Source organism: Physella acuta, unplaced genomic scaffold, assembly GCF_028476545.2.
Source record: "Physella acuta isolate Inbredline_101_S28 unplaced genomic scaffold, ASM2847654v3 ptg000650l, whole genome shotgun sequence".
Lineage (NCBI taxonomy): Eukaryota > Metazoa > Mollusca > Gastropoda > Physidae > Physella > Physella acuta.
Window position 1 is genome coordinate 40963 of NW_026732169.1, and position 18517 is coordinate 59479.

At 38.1% G+C, this 18517-nt stretch overlaps 1 long non-coding RNA gene across 1 annotated transcript; it reads left to right on the forward strand.

The window, feature by feature from the left end:
* The first annotated feature begins 3755 nt into the window (after nucleotides 1-3755).
* On the forward strand, nucleotides 3756-18263 carry LOC131948584 (uncharacterized). The gene is made up of 3 exons (XR_009388032.1): nucleotides 3756-3834; nucleotides 4633-4756; nucleotides 18141-18263. It is a non-coding gene; the product is annotated as an uncharacterized LOC131948584 (long non-coding RNA).
* The last annotated feature ends 254 nt before the right edge of the window (nucleotides 18264-18517 follow it).

Here is an 18517-nt window from a genome sequence, read left to right on the forward strand (position 1 = left end):
AATTCTATCAAGTTAATCTCGATCTAATTACCGGAAGATGACGTGTAGACATTTGTGTGGCTTTCTACATAGTCATCTTTAAACACACAAGCTTGTTCACAAACGCATCGGGTAGTTTATTATTAATTCACCTTTTTTTTTAGATTTTCTCTTGCTTGTTTTTGAATGAACCCAGCATCGACTACATAGCCTTGAGCACTAGCTTTCACAAATAAGTTTTGAAAATGAAGTTAAAAATAAATTTATTTATGTATTTATTTTTATTTATTTACGAAAAAAAAAACTTGCATTAATAGGTTTAGTTGAAAGCTATTTCTAGAATTCCCCGTGATCATTTTTTTAAGCCAAGTAACTAAAATTATAAACAAAAATGTAAACTGAATATAAAAATTGTTTATCTTGGCAAATTTAATTGTAATGATGTATGAAACGTGAAGATATTTTTTTGTAAATTAAATCCCAGATAAAAGTGCATTAGTGGCATGTTTTTGGAGAGATGGGTCGTTAGATAAATCGAAATGTTGAATACATAAATAAATAGTGAAGGAACTGTAGCCAAAAATATATTGAACACTATTTCATTTAGCCTAGGTCTAAGTTTGGGTTACTTTTGGAGATGCTGGTAGTATATAATTTTGTGATTTACCTAAAGGTTATGTGGCTAACGTTGAACGATTACGGACATAGTTTTTTTCACGTTGCCAGTAGCAATTTACAAATGGTTTATTTTACTGGTTTTTCCAAAATCTAGCACGTATATACAAATATTTTTTAATTACATTCTAGCTTTTCAGGTCGAGAAACTAAAATATTATGTTTTTCTGCCATTAAAAACGTTCAAAACAGTTTGTCCCTTAGCTGTAATTTAAACCAGGACCCTATTACTAGCATTTCACACTGACAGTATATTTCGTACTGTAGTATTATGGTGAGGTCGCGAATTATCTAACACCGAGGTCATTGTAAGCTGTAGATCACTAACATTATGCCAATCAAATATTCTATTTTTGGAGTTCGTGACTGCAACCGCAGGTGATACAACTTCTAGCCCTGACCATACCACTCTAACTCATCAATAGTTCACAATGTCTCTTATCTATTACATTATCGATATTTCTTTTGTCCAGTGAATTATAATTAGGATGCTAATTAGTTCATTAAAATCTGGCCTGTCTGAACTGGAATTGTTTTGAAATTTCACGCGCTAATGCGCATGCGTAAGTGAACAGGTGTTGGTCGACCCGCTCACCTGTTGTGACGAAAATAAACTTGAGTACTCACAAGAAACGGCCCACCGACTTTTTTTTTTCTTTGCGGTAGGGCAGCCAAGGTGAAGGTCGTGGAATTTTATTTGACTTTGATAAAATCAAATAGTATCAGCTACTCGTGTCTGGGATAAGGCGGAGCACTCTTAATGTGGGCGTGTCTGGAATAAGGCGGAGTACTCTTAATGTGGGCGTGTCTGGGATAAGGCGGAGCATTCCTTAATGTGGGCGTGTCTGGGATAAGGCGGAGCACTTTAAAGTTGGGCGTATCTGGGATAAGGCGGAGTACTCTTAATGTGGGCGTGTCTGGGATAAGGCGGAGAACTCTTATTGTGGGCGTGTCTATGGGAAGGTAACAGTGATGTGCTAAACCTAGATTATCTTTCCTTGCAACACTTCACACTCCGTAAATAAACACATGTTCAAATACGTCTCAATAACTTTCTAAACGTGTTAAAAAAAAGGCCATAAAATTAGTGAAACATTTCATCATTTCTATAATAAAGTACAACCCATCATATTAATACAAGCAAACCATCACATATCATTGTATCATAGTCACCATCAATAAATACTGAAAACAACGAAGTAATTATTGTATTTAAATCAACTCGTTAACAAAGCATGAAAACAATACTTTACACTACTTCATACCTACACTACGGTATCCTTGTACAACGCATTATGTTAACTTCTACAATTATTAATTACTAAACAAATTATGCAGTAAGCTTAAGATTCCACTGTCTATTAATCCACAGTTTAATAATTTCTTTTACATTTTAATATTGAATAAAGTGTTGATGGTATTAAAACACAGTATCTGATATCACATAGTAACGCAGCCTGTTATTCCACGACCCCCCGCCCCCCACCCCCCGCATGTCTAGTCCCTACTTGACCCCCACTTCAATCCAAATCTTTTCCCTCCTCCTCTCTTGTAAAAAGGAATTTGGCTTACGTCACACCCAGCTTACTTAATTGTAGACTTACGCAGCAGTAATGTGCTAATTACTGTTTCTGCACAGCCCATTACTGCACTTGAAAACAAAATGGCGTGGTAATTAGTTTAGCAACTTTGCTCATTTAGCTGAAGCGATGCAGTGAAGACAAGAGAGTCTTCGACTCTTTGTTGAAGATGTTTGAAAAGCTGTTTGCTATGTCGGGAAGTGCGTCGTTACAGTTTTCCGGGGCTGCAAATCTCCAATTTTAAATTTCTAAAAGTAAAACTTGGTTGCGTCGATGTTCTTTTTTTCAAAAAGTATTTTAATTAAGTTTTTCTCTATTATGTTTTGTTTATGGAATAGTTATCTCAATTTATCCCAGTTTTATCCTAAAACGCGAAACTTCATTTACACAGATTATGTCCCTTCATAATTTATAACATTCTACCCTCATTACGTCCCCTAATAAAATATTTTTAAAATAAGTACTTTAAAGAAAGTTTATTTTTCACGTTTATAAAGTGCAGTTAAATATATAAAAATTTCACCTCTCAAACGTAGGAATGGGTTGATCTCTAAAACGTATTTTATTGTTTCCGTGAAATGAAAAAAAAAGTTAAGCGGTTAAACGGAATTCTCGCGGGCGAAAAACGTGGAACTGACAGGCCTCGAGACGTTTTTAGACACTCCGTGCTTTTTAAAGCCACCACAAGCAGAATAAACAAACACATTACCGTTTTTTAGGGTGAATCTTTAAAAACTAGAAACGGAAAACAACGAAATCTTTCAACTGAAAGCAAAACTGCGACCGGAAAGTAAATTTTGGAACGTGATAGCTGGGAAAAAAAATGTTTGAATAAATTTTCCGTTTCTGCATGGAAAATATGAATTAAAATGTCAAATATTACTTCCTTACAAATGTGAAGCAATACATAAAGGGAAATTTTCATCAGGAACTCTAGCTTTTATAATTCACTTCCGCCATTATTTTGTGTGGTAAAATTATTAGCTCATAAGACGTTTAAAGTAAGAGATGAGACTCTAGCTTTATGTGGGTTTGTACACAAAAAAAAACTGGTTAGGTTAAACCGTCGTTTTGAGGGTTCATTGAATTCGTGAAATTCATAAGTTTTTTTTTTGTTTTATGTTATAATTATCTACAGACTAGATGATACCTGAAATATAAATTACAAAAAAGTTTTACCTTTAAAAAAATTGAAAAAAGTAAAAAGTAGAAAAAAAGTGGAAAAAAATATGAAAAAGAAGAAAGTGTATGTGAATAAAAAGAGTGAAAAAATGTCGGTGAAATATGTCTGCTCATAAACACGTGAGAAATTGGAACAAACTTGTCGTCTGCTAGACGAAGCTTCTTGTCCAGGTAAAAAAAAAAGTTCAGGTGTTTCTGAAGGTGAGCACGGCAGGGGGAGATAAGCGTGTGGGGGATGAGAGAGTTACCTGCCCTGTCCAAATCTCTCCCCTCGTCTTGGGACTCTGGGCGGTGATAGGAATCAAAGGGTTAACGTGTGGGCCTGCTTCAAAGGGTTAACGTGTGGGCCTGCGTGTTGCCGTCTAGAGCTGAGTCGGTCGTAGCAGTGGTTCCAGTGTATGGCTACATCGGTTCTATTGTGTGTACATAGGCTGTAGTAGTGCTGGTTTTATTGTGAGGTGTACGTAGGCTGTAGTAGTGCTGGTTTTATTGTGATGTGTACATAGGTAGTGGTAGTGCTGGTTTTATTGTGATGTGTACGTGGGTAGTATTGGATCTATAGGCTGTGGTTGTATCGGTAGTATAGTGATGTGTACCTACACTTTCTGTGGTAGTGTCGGTTCTATTGTGGTGTGTTTTCTCCTATGATATTTACATAGACTGTAGTTTTTTTTTCCATTGTTATGTGTACATAGGCTGTGGTAATGTTGGTTCTATTGTGTGTACATACGTGGTGGTAGTGTTGGTTCTATTGTGATGTGTGCATAGATTGTGGTAGTATATGTTCTATTGTGTGGTAGACTGTGGTAGTATCGGTTGTATTGTAATGCTGTGATAGTGTTGGTTCTAATGTGATGTGTGGTATATAGACTGTGGTAGTATCGGTTGTATTGTAATGCTGTGATAGTGTTGGTTCTAATGTGATGTGTGGTATATAGACTGTGGTAGTATCGGTTGTATTGTGATGTGTACATAGGTGGTGGTAGTGTTGGTTCTAATGTGGCGTGGAGTATATAGGCTGTGGTAGTATCAGTTCTGTTGTGATTTGTACATAGGTGGTGGTATATACACATGTGTATATATACATGGTGTGGTAGTATTGGTTCTAATGTGATGTGTATGTAGTACATAGGCTGTGGTAGTATCGGTTCTGTTGTGTTGAGTTTACAGTCCATGACATCATCGGTTCTATTGTATTGTGTTCTGTCTACCGCAGATGTTGACCTGTTCTTACGACCTGGATTTACTGACTCCATTTTTCTAGGATCTACTCATAAGGATAATCCATCGGCAGGACTTTATCGCTTCTATTATTTAGATGATCTACTGTAACAATTTAGGTATCAATTTTACTTTTCTCATACTGTTTACAAACACCTTACTTAACAATTGAATACACTAACACTATTTTTTTAAAAATTATTTCAATTGAAAAATATCCTGTTAATCGTTGATGGTAATCACGTAGCTAGACACGTGTGCTTGCGTTTAACTTTCTTTTTGTGGTGGGTTGAGAATGGGTTGATAGAATCTGGGGATGGTACTGGAAGCGTTCTATTGATCATTTTAGTATTTGTTCACGGTGCCCTATTGAGACCATGGTACATAACAGTGCTTGTTAGAAAGTATGTGGCCTGGCTGATTCCTAGAGCTCTACCCCATGGCAGCCCCTGGTCACCTTACCCCTAGGCAAACCACCGAGACTTGGAACCGCTTTGACCAGACGACTCCCTCAAAAGATGCACTTCTCTGACCAGCCATGTCTCACACACAACATCAACATACAGGACAAGCTGAACTCTAACCCTACGACCTCTGGTAACTACTGACTAAACAAATCTACTTCCTATTTTGTGTTAGAGAGTATACAATTTTATACTGCTGGGAATTCAATGGAAACTGCCTGCAGACGACAGTCTTGAACCACATTTAAAAAAGAGTTCAGTTTTTTTAATTTAAATTTTGTTTTTTATATTGAATTCTAGTTTCCGTTTAATACTATTCGGTGTTGCCTACGCTAATTAAAATGTGTTCTTTGAATTCAAAATGTGTAGAGAAGTTTGGAACTTAATTACAAAGTTAATTATAAAAGGTAAATGCGAATGCAAGAAAACTATAACAAAGTAACATACCTAAGTTATATTACCGCTCCGTTTATATAACTAAGCGACAAGATGTAGCAGAAGTCGAAGGGGAAAGATTTGGCTTTCTTTATCATCGTATACAAACATTATTGCACGGTTAGCCCATCTTATGTCTAGTACATATTTCACCTGAGTCGACTCAGCGTCATCACTCCTACCTGAAAGTAACCTGCTTAAAATACATTCAGACAACCCACAATTCAAAGTATCCACTACTATACAAAATGTCATAAATTTGAAACCTATGACAAAATGTATAATATAATCCATTTGGATTTTTATATAGCTTTTCGTTTTGCTAAGCTGAGTAACACACAGTGTATAACAATTCCCTCCCTGTCCCTCTTGACACACACCAACGAGCACAAACCGATATTAGATACATTTCGAGCCTTAGTTGTTCCCCTTATTTTAAAAAAAATGGTAGTCTCCCTTGATGTCCAATAAATTGCCTACTTTAAAATATATAAAACCTACGCGTGCGTCCCACCTGGCATACAAGCACGTGCTCCATATGGCCAGGTGAACATTACCTTACAGACCCCCCTCCTGCAGTTTTAGACCCACTCAAGAACTAATTATTCAAATTATTTAACGCTGCTTCAATTATCTTAATGTCGCTTTTCATAACGTCACAGTGCGATTAGAGAATTGTAAAAGATGTAAAACTATAAATAGAAAAAAAATATTTTACTCCCCACGTGCGAAGGGGCGCTGGGAGGGTTTATGACAGAAACCTTGAGTAATGACATACAACGTAAAGGTTACGGACGAGCGTATGAATATATCTCTCCATCCACTGAAAGGACACAGGCACAGTTGATTGCTTCCCTTTTAACTACATGCAATTAGCCGTCGCTCCCTTGATGTGTATTTTTTGTACCAACAGCGGGGAAGTTTGCGGATCGTTCATCAAACGAAGGTCGTATTTGCATGTACTCTATGGCTCATCTATACAGGGCTGTTTGTATTGCCCTCTGTGATTAGCCTACACAGTCGATACTGACAGATTATAGATCTATCACAATCTGACAAAGGGGGCGGATGCTTTGGTATAAGTGCGACAATAAGTTTACTCTCAATTTTTGTGCTGTATAATTTGTCACTATAGTACGGCATATTTGTGAAGGGAGAGTTGGGGGCTCAGTTCATTCGCAGTGGAAAATTTAAAAATAGTTGTAATTTACCTCAAATCTAAGTCCTGATATATATATATATATATACATATATATATATATATATATATATATATATATATATATATATATATATATATATATATATATATATTATTTTAAAATATTATTTATATTAATTTGAAAATAAAAATAAAAAAATTGCAGGTAGTAAAACTAAGATTGAAAATGCCATTCAGTATCAGCTACATGATTGTTGACATATGTTGATTACACGCATGCACCTTTTTGATTACACCGGGTCTGGCACCGAGGTAAGAACTTGTTACAGACGTGTCCAGCTCACCTGGCTGTATGTGCCAGGTATTTTGTTGTTTGCAGACTTGAGTGGGCACCTGCGTGATGGAGTGGTTCTGGTTAGTGTTAGACTAGTGCGTTACAGGGCTCTGTGTCTGGTTAGACAGGTGCGGTATAGGGCTCTGTGTCTGGTTAGACAGGTGCGGTATAGGGCTCTGTGTCTGGTTTGGTGCGTTATAGGGCTCTGTGTCTGGTTAGACTGGTGCGGTATAGGGCTCTGTGTCTGGTTTGGTGCGTTATAGGGCTCTGTGTCTGGTTAGACTGGTGCGGTATAGGGCTCTGTGTCTGGTTAGACTGGTGCGGTATAGGGCTCTGTGTCTGGTTAGACAGGTGCGGTATAGGGCTCTGTGTCTGGTTAGACTGGTGCGGTATAGGGCTCTGTGTCTGGTTAGACAGGTGCGGTATAGGGCTCTATGTCTGGTTAGACAGGTGCGGTATAGGGCTCTGTGTCTGGTTAGACTGGTGCGGTATAGGGCTCTGTGTCTGGTTAGACAGGTGCGGTATAGGGCTCTGTGTCTGGTTAGAGAGGTGCGGTATAGGGCTCTGTGTCTGGTTAGACAGGTGCGGTATAGGGCTCTGTGTCTGGTTAGACTGGTGCGGTATAGGGCTCTGTGGCTGGTTAGACAGGTGCGGTATAGGGCTCTGTGTCTGGTTAGAGAGGTGCGGTATAGGGCTCTGTGTCTGGTTAGACTGGTGCGGTATAGGGCTCTGTGTCTGGTTTGGTGCGGTATAGGGCTCTGTGTCTGGTTAGACTGGTGCGGTATAGGGCTCTGTGGCTGGTTAGACAGGTGGGGTATAGGGCTCTGTGTCTGGTTTGGTGCGGTATAGGGCTCTGTGTCTGGTTAGACTGGTGCGGTATAGGGCTCTGTGGCTGGTTAGACAGGTGGGGTATAGGGCTCTGTGTCTGGTTAGACTGGTGCGGTATAGGGCTCTGTGTCTGGTTTGGTGCGGTATAGGGCTCTGTGTCTGGTTAGACAGGTGGGGTATAGGGCTCTGTGGCTGGTTAGACAGGTGCGGTATAGGGGTCTGTGTCTGGTTAGACAGGTGCGGTATAGGGCTCTGTGTCTGGTTAGACAGGTGCGGTATAGGGGTCTGTGTCTGGTTAGACAGGTGCGGTATAGGGCTCTGTGTCTGGTTTGGTTCGGTATAGGGCTCTGTGTCTGGTTAGACAGGTGGGGTATAGGGCTCTGTGGCTGGTTAGACAGGTGCGGTATAGGGCTCTGTGTCTGGTTTGGTTCGGTATAGGGCTCTGTGTCTGGTTAGACAGGTGGGGTATAGGGCTCTGTGTTTCACTATTACCCCCTGTCTGGGGTTATCGAATATATGTAGGAATTCTCCTGATAAAATTGTTAAAAAAAGAGAATTCATATTATAGAGACACCAAATCATGCTTAAATTATACAGCGGAAATAGACCGACATTTATTATCTAAACTCTATAACCCAGACTGTATAATTTTGTTCAGAAATTTAAATGAATGTTATTAAAGTTTAGTCGATAACCAATTTTTGCGAGAGAGGGGAATTTGCGCGATCTTTTTTAAAAAAAAAAAAACTATTTCCTATCTCATTTTAACAGAATCTAAGTTCGATAATTACACCTACTCATACATTGAAGTATCTCAGGTAATATTATTTAGCAAAATATTTTAGGGCAAAAAATAATCTAGAGGAACTTAAAGGACATGAATTGTTTCAGGATAATTCCGCAGAAAAAATCAACTAAGGACAAAATAATCTCAACGCAAATTATTTCAGGTCCAAATATCTCAAAGGAAAATATAAAGGAACCCATACTATGCAATCTGAATGTGAAAAATGCATCACCGTAGTCCATTCAACTACCCATCCATCACCATAGTTCAATGGACTGCACACTCCTCAAACCTCATTACACTTTCATTAGCTTGATCGCGCTCAACGATCGCTGGTCACGTGACTTTACCACGTGACTTACTTCCCCTGCCACACAAACATGGCCGAGGGGGTGACGTCAAGGCATAAACGTGCACGGGTCACTTCCCTTGAATGGACATAAAAACGCGAGGCTTATCTCAATCTGGACTTGACTTCCCGGCACTTTCCGGCTCTTGCCAGGATACAAAGCCGGCCGTTATAAAATGAGCTATTATTCACACAGGCAGTTAAATACGTGTATGTCCGGATAAAAAGATTACTTAATGCTGGGAAAATGTAGCCCGTCAAACCTCTTTTTTTTTCGCAGACCACAGTAGCCATTGTTGCAGGTGTTAATCGCAATTCGATTTTCTGTGACGTAATAACCGGGCCGACCGGTTCTACCTCTAGAAGGATAACTGCGATTGGTTCTAACTAAGAACGGTAACTGTGACTTACTTCGCTTTCGTAAATTAATCCATAACTTCGCATTCACGGAAATGTGTCGTATGTATATATCATATACAAGTTCGATGGTAAATTCGGCCAGAATGTCTAATGTTATGGGACGGAGTGGTCGGAAAGTAGAGCGCACGACTGCGAAACCGAAAGTCTCAATTCGGATCCTTAACTCGAGTACGTAAGACTTCGAAGTGTCCATCTAGATATGATGGGCACCTGACTCAGTACGAGAAAGTATTAGAGGCTGAGCATAGCATTGACCACACTTTCCCTTGACCACATCCTAACCCCAATGTTTAACAAAGCCTAAGCTTGACCTATTTCTGACCGTTATCCTGATCTTAACCGTTACCTTGGTCTTAAAATCCATTCAGGCTCAAATGTTTGTCCTTTCTATGATTCGCTAATGCTGTCTGGGTTTCTATGGAGACAAGTTTTATATACAAACAAAAAATGTTAATCCCTACTTTAATTGGGAACGACGTGGTCAGGCCGATAGAGAGTCCACTCAGTCACAATCGGTACCCATACGTAATGTACCGACCAATCAATCTCAAACATGCCAATGGCAGAAAAACTGATGAGCTCTACTTCATATAGGCCCTGGGCTTTTGAGAAACCGGAAGTGGTAAGCACCATTTCTGATTACCCGATTGGCCCAATCGTTGAAAGAAAACTATACATTTGACAAAATACACACACACACACACACACACACATATATATATATATATATATATATATATATATATATATATATATATATATATATATATATATATATATATATGTATGTCAACCTAACTGTGCTGTACATAAACACCCTCACACATAGACACGAACAGGATTGCAAAAATTAAATTAATTTTTCCAATCCCAAAAGGTTGTAAAACGACAAATTTGTCGAAATCTCAATTTCGATTTGTACTATGATCACAATACATCCTATATATTTCGCATGCGTTTAAGTAGGGAGGTGTAAAACTGTCAAAAGTCTGTTTCTTATTGATTGTATTCTCCGTAAATAAGAATATAAAAAAAATGATTTGACTCTTATTATGTTCAGTACTAAAGACAATGAATTATTTACTAACTAGCGTACCCGTCCCCGCGCGTTGCCGCGGGAATAGAAGAAAAGTCTGATGGAATATATAAGAAGGGTTTCATACATGCGTTACCAATCCTATATTCTTAGACTCGTGACCTTGTTTTCTAAAAGTGAGTTATTTTAATGTAAACAATGCCTGCGCTGGGATCATACATATCGGGACACGGGTTTACCTACACTACCGCATGAAAACCTGAGTGCACATTAATCACTCACCGAAATAATGAGGTAGAAAACACTTCGGTGACCGCTCATGTGTCAGGGACGTAGCGGGGGGGGGGGGGGGGGAGGGGGTCTCAAGAGCATCCCCCCACGATTACACTACCGCATAGGCTCCTACCCTGGCTCCTTAAAACTAACAGATCTATCATGCCAAATAACATCATGTTGACAATGATGCAGATTGCGTTATTCACTAAAGTGACACAAATGAACAGGATTTTTTCTTTAACACATAAAAAAACTATTTGACGTGTTTTAAACATCAGTGTGACTGATTCAATATATTAGTGTTACGAATGGTCTATTATTAGATGCTCGATCTCAATTTCTGATTGGATTGTCTAAAAATAGATGCTAATTGCATCATTCGCAAAGTGACGAAACTGTTTGGATTTTTTACGGACAAAAAGAAACATCCCAGTTAATAATCTAACCTTGGTTAATTTTTCTGATTATTAAAATAAAACGTGTTAAATGGCCCTCGGCGGCCCATGTGAGCCTTTTGGGGCTGAAACTGAAATTTTTGTTTGCAGCCAAATCGCACCCTACAAGGGCGCCGGTGGACATGCCTGTTTCAATTGAGTGAGCGTTTGTAACGCCCCATCTTATCCATTTTCTATCACACTGTTTAGACCGAACGTATTCGCCATAGTGCTCACGGGAAAGACCAGGGCACCTAATCACATCCTGTCGGGGGGCCACCCATGCAAAATTAAATCCTCCCACCACCACCCACCCACCCCCACCCCTCTTCCACCCCAGAAACCTTCTCGGGAGTATTCATCAACTCTCTAAAGTTTTATGACACCTGGATAAACAGTGTCGAACCGCAATCGTCTTTTATTTTTATATACCGTACATAAAGAAAAATCGCACCCTCCCGTGGCGCCGCCCTTGCGAATATAAAAATGCTTTTTTTCCCCAGAGTGTTCAAATGAACTCACCAAAGTTTGATGGCGATCGGACGAATGGTGCTAAACCAAAATCAGCTTTTATTTTTTGTATACTGTATATAGAGAAAAATCGCACCCTCCCGTGGCGCCACCCATGCGACATTAAAAATTATTTTTTCAGAACCCTTCCCTGGAGTGTTCTAATCAAGTCCCTGAAGTTTGATGACTATCGGATGAACGTGAGACCGCAATCGACTTTTATTTTTATATACCATAAATATAGAGAAAACATATCGCGCCCTGCCCGGCGAATTTGAAAATGTTTTTAGCGCAGAAACCTCCCCAGGAATATTCGCAACATCTTCTCAAAGTTTCATGGCGATCGTGTGAACGGTGTCACTGCAATTCACTTTCATTATTTTTATATACCGTATATAAAGAAAAATCACACCCTACCGGGGCGCCACCCCTGCGAATTTGAAATTTTTTTTTCGCAGAAACCTCCACAGGAATATTCTCAATAACTTCCCAAAGTTTCACGGCGATGTGATAAGAGGTGTAGTAATGCATACAGACACGCAGACAGACATACATACATTGCTTTATATATATATATATATATATATATATATATATATATATATATATATATATATATATATATATATATATATATATATTGGGATTTAGAAAAGGGAAACTACTCTTAGTGTTAACATTAAATTTAAATTTTATTTTCAAAAAACTGTGTAAAATAATTTTAAAAAAAGCAAGATTATATTTTGTGTTAAAATAATAACAGAAATGGTATATTATAGATGAAAACTTGCAAATATTTATGATCTTGAAATAATATATTTTAATAATCAAAGGTATCAAAATAACACAACCTGTAAATTATATATTCTTCTGAAATTATATATTGCAAATGAACAAAATTTTAAGTATGGTCACACAGAAAGCTTCTTATATTTATTTCTGGCTCCCTTTCTAAGGGACATAACATTAAAAGTTGTCATTCAGGTCCATTTGATATTCAAGATGGCCACTCAAAACACAAGATATTAGGCCAAATATTTGTAAAATAGGCACTTTGCTTAATCGTAAGGCCAAACATTTGTAAAATAGGCACTTTGCTTAATTGTGTCTACTTACCTCCCACCAAACTCAACAGCAACACATACCAAGAACATAAACATTTATGTCTGAACACCAAAGACACCCATATTTGCTGCCCTCGTCGAAAAAAAAGCTTCACCCACAGTCTAGTTCAATGGTCTTGTATTCAATTGAAACTATGGAGAAAAACCACATATCACTGAATTATTACAAAATCAATTTCTGCATCACATTTGGCATTGTTAAACTTATTTTTTGTAAATATTTAAACAATGTTGATATAATTATTTAAAATTTAAAAAAAAAAGTATTTAAAAAATTCAGGTCTAAAATTTGAAATGCCCCTCACCCATATCCAAATATCAACCCTAAACATGACATCAAATTACCAGTTAATAATTTGAACTTGACGATTTGAACTATGTTTAACCCATATCCGCGCTGATAGCCCTATTCAAAGTAAAACCAATTCAATAGTTATTCTTTTAGTAAGTGCATGACAGCTAAAATACATCCAAACATTTTTTTTTAAAATATGACTTTTGATAATATAGGTTAAATGCAAATACCCGTGAGAGCTTTATCGCGAGTATTCCATCTCAACCACCCACGCTAATTGAATATCCGTGTTGTAGCGACGCTAAGCTTTCTTAATTAGAGTAGGCTATAATACGATCTTAGCAATAAATTTGTGAGTTTACAATATTATTATAATGTATGAGTAAAGGTTTTAATATGCAGGTCTATTTATTTTCTTTGTCTGATTTCTTATGGAAAAAAAACATATCTATGCAACACTTTAATTAATATTTTTGGGAGATTCAATAAGTCAAGAGTCATTTTATTTAAATATATATATATATATTGTCGGTTTCTATATTAAAGCAGGAATACAATTTGAAAAATATATTGAGAAATATTTTTTTTCATTCTTTTTATTTTTAGTGATTTTAGCAAATAATTATTTAAATACGATTTTACCATTTAAAAAAAAGGATGAAAATGCGCGTGAGAAGCGTTTAAATTTGGGATCCGCCTCTGGCACTTGATTCAGCGCCGCTGATGTGCACTGTCGTCTATTCCCGCTGTCTGATGATTTATCTGCAGACGAGCTCTTCAATCTTTCGTGCCAGACACAGAGACACAGCTGCTAGAGCGCCAGAGGCAGGAGTCATTGAGGACCTCGTTGAGAGAAGTGGTACAGGATGGTAGGAGTCCTTTAGGACCTTGTGGAGAGAGAAGTGGTACAGGATGGTAGGAGTCCTTTAGGACCTTGTGGAGAGAGAAGTGGTACAGGATGGTAGGAGTCCTTTAGGACCTTGTGGAGAGAGAAGTGGTACAGGATGGTAGGAGTCCTTTAGAACCTTGTGGAGAGAGAAGTGGTACAGGATGGTAGGAGTCCTTTAGAACCTTGTGGAGAGAGAAGTGGTACAGGATGGTAGGAGTCCTCAAGGACCTTGTAGAGAGAGAAGTGGTGCAGGATGGTAGGAGTCCTCAAGGACCTTGTAGAGAGAGACGTGGTACAGGATGGTAGGAGTCCTCAAGGACCTTGTAGAGAGAGAAGTGGTGCAGGATGGTAGGAGTCCTTTAGGACCTTGTGGAGAGAGAAGTGGTACACGATGGTAGATTCTTTAGGCCCTTGTGGAGAGAGAAGTGGTACACGATTGTAGATTCTTTAGGACCTTGTGGAGAGAGAAGTGGTACAAGATGGTAGGAGTCCTTTCGGACCTTGTAGAGATTGATGTGGTACAGGATGTTAGGTTCTTTAGGACCTTGTGGAGAGAGGAGTGGTACAGGATGGTCGGAGTCCTTTAGAACCTTGTGGATAGAGAAGTGGTATAGGATGGTAGGTTCTTTAGGACCTTGTAGAGAGAGAAGTGGTACATGGTGGTAGGTTCTTTAGGACCTTGTAGAGAGAGAAGTGGTACATGGTGGTAGGTTCTTTAGGACCTTGTAGAGAGAGAAGTGGTACAGGATGGTAGGTCCTCTAGGACCTTGTGAAGAGAGAAGTGGTACAGGATGGTAGGTTCTTTAGGCCCTTGTAGGGATTGAAGTGGTACAGGATGTTAGGTTCTTGTGGAGAGAGAAATGGTACAGGCTGGGTGGTTGACGTCCTCTATGGCATTGTCAAGAGAGAAGTGGTAGAAGTTGAGAGGCTTCCTCCATTTCTGGGTTGAGGAATTTTTAACTTCGAAAAGTGGAGTTTGATTTATCACCGTGTAGATTTTCAAGGGTTGCTTTGCGTTTATTTTCGGATGAGTGGTGGTAATGGAGAGAGGACTGGGTGGTTCTCATGTTGGTTGCCTAAGGTGAAGAGTTGGTGTCGGGTGGCAATTGCCTCTTGCCTAACTGAAGTGGTCTGTGACGTAGCAGCGATTTGTTTTGATTTGTCATGAGGTAATTTGTACATTGTTGATTTTTTTCCATTTAAGTTTTTGTTAATGTAAGGTTATTTCTGACAAACTTGGTGATTACTTATTGAAAGAAAAAGATACTCGCTATATTTGATAAACATTTGAAAATATACTGCTTATTTAGGCTTGTTGTTTTTGTATGTGTACATTTTCGGCAAAATGGACATTTCAACTGACCACTTTCTACTAATATGTTTAAGCTCTGTATCGATGTTTCATTTGCATATTTCTCATTAAAATGTGATTATATGTCTTGTACTATGTTTTAAATAAATGTGATGAATGAGATTTTTAATTAAATTTAATATATGTGAAAACACGGTGTTTTGCGATGATTTGACATATTATGTAACACCATTATCGGAAGTCTACAACTGTATTGAATGCTATTTAAAGAATATTTACTGTGTGGTATAATAATATGCACTACAGTAAATGGGTTAGATTTTACACATGAAACTAAGCGAGATTGCAATGTCGCCTTAATCGCGTGCTTACAATCTAAAAAAAAAACTACTTTGAAGTGCAGTCGTTAAACGGGATAATTACTCTGCATTTGATTGCATGCCAGCGTTTGATTAAAACATTCACTGGAATGATCGTACTGTAAAAGTAGGCATATTCGCGTGATAACCCTCGACCCTTTCAGCATATAAAATGTATTTTTCCCCCATAATCAAATCACAAAGGGGAATAACCTCGCCTAAATGCATTAGCTCCCTTTGTTTGTTTTTATACTGAAATCTTGTTCCCCCGATAAAAACAACTTGTAAACAACCCGTCTGTTCCCCGCTTAGACCAACACAGGCAGACTGGTCTGAACTTAACCCAAACACAAACAGACCCCGTATTGCTGACTGCCAGGGGTTTGGTTTATTTCCTCACCTGCCGATCCCCGACTCGCTAATGGAGAGCTTGACTGCTCGGCCTGGCATGTTCGTTGGCAATGTGACGTAACTTCCTGTACTTTAACATACACATTTTAGTTGTATTTTTTTTTGTTTCATTCGGCTGTTATTATGGAGTGTTTGGTTCGGCTACTTTAATAGTGATTGTTTTACGGTAAGATTAATTGTACCGCGAAGTAGCACAAGCCTAAGAAATGAAAACCATATATAGACCCTAAACCTAAATAATAGCCTGGCTCTAAACCCAAGACTGGCCAGATTTTTTTTATTTCTTGCGTCAATTGGAAACCACTTCTCATACTTATATTACTAACTATTATACAGTACCGAGCAAATAAACACATTTTTTACTTTAAAAAAACCCACCCGTTTCACTTTTTTGTAGCTATTTGCATAGACGACGAAATCGGATGACTAATTAAAAATTACTAAATACAGCAACATTTCTTGACACATTATAACACTAAGAATCATAAAATATTAATGGAACATAATTATGCGATTTTTTATTTTATTTTTTTTTTTAAATTTTATTATTGAATTCAATTTTTAAGCAATAACAATTCTGTTTGTATGGATGCTTGCAGTTATTTTCCTTTTTTAAAGGGACTATTCCGTGCCATTAAGAGTGGTTAAACAATCAATTGTACTCTCAAAACATAGCTACCCTGATTAAGCGGCCAAATATAGCCTACTCAATAAGTCATTTTTATAAATTTCAGTCAAGTAATACTTCGTGCAAAGACAAAACATCACGCATAGTTGATTGTGATGCTAGCGATTATACGTGCTGACATCTCTTACTAGATGTTCAGCTTCGTCAAGTCCATGCTTTAAACTTAACTGTAACTTAGAGCTATTCAACGAAGGCAAAATTATAAGACTGGAGGATTAAGTTTAAGAACTCTGATCGGTAATTTTTCAACGTAACATTGAAGCCACGATGACGCTAATTAGTCTTAAAGTCTCTCCCCACTCCTTTACCACACACCCACACACCCACACTATTCACCAGCCACGCCATCCCGTCACGAACTACCCAACAACACCCCCTCAACCCCAGTTTACTCACCCCCCCCCCCCGTCCTCGGCTGACACAAAATTAGAAAAAACCTGTACACGTCCCTCTATATTTCACATAACTGACGTCACTAAAGCTCAATTACTGTGATTTACAAAGGTGATTCGCTCACCTGTCGACACTCATTAGGCGGTGTGATGATTATATTGTGGAGCGTACAGTAGTACCGTAGGCCAAGATACCCAAGTTTTGTGACGGTTAGCTGTTAGGGCTGCCACTTATGTCTGGGTTTTGGTCAGGAACTGAGTTTATGTATTTTACGTTGGGGGTGGGGGGATTAAAACTTCTGGGGGGAGGGGGGGGGCGGTGAGGAGGTTGGTGCGCCCGCCTCAATCCCCATTGTTTAGGACGGTAAAGATACCTCTTTTTAATTCACCCAACGTGAGTTAGGTACCCATTAAAGCTAGGTGGACTCAAAGACTTGAACCTGAATTTGAGCACAGTTTAAGATTCGGGTAGGGTTTATTTCTAAAGTTTGATCCAGCGTTATATTTAGTACACCTTTGCGAGCAAACTAAGTAGCTCGACTTGTGTGAGTGTGTAGTTTGATACGAGATGGGCAACAGTTTTTTGGCTCCATATGTATGTTGCTATGGGTTACACAGAAACAACATACACTAAAAGTTCGCGTCGACCTGCTTAGATATTGTATACTGTATCCTTTACACCATCTCGTGTTCTCCCCTTTTCAACTTCACTCGTTTTGTCTTTGGAGTTGTACAGGTCTTTTCAAATACATGTTTACAATACAAATTTATCACAATGTACTGGTTTCAATAATGCATGATAAAAATATAACAACAGCATTAATGAAAATATAGGGTTTAATTTTAAAATATGCTTCATTATTGTTTCAAAAACGTCTGTGATAAAAATATTTTAAATAGTTTAAGAAAAAAACACCCGATTTTAAAAGCGGTAATTTAAATATGTTATGCCATGTTAAGATTTTTGTATTTACATTTTTTTTGTCACCTTGCTTCAGATTCTGGAAATAAATGAAAATATTCAGAAAAAGCGGATAAACATTCCGAAATAATTTGAAAACTAAAAGCAAGCCCCTGAGGTCACTTTGACCCAGAAGATTCAAGGAATATCTTAAACTCAGGTTGGTGATATTTTCCTACGTGTGATTTCTCTTAGACCATTTTACATTGTTAAATGTGGGTTTTCTCACAAACCGTATTACATTGTTAAATGTGTGATTTCTTATAGATCATATTACATAGTTAAATGTGTGATTTCTAGTAGATCATATTACATTGTTAAATGTGTGATTTCTTGTATATCATATTACATTGTTAAATGTGTGATTTCTCAAATACCGTATTACACAGTTAAATGTGATTTCTTATAGACTAC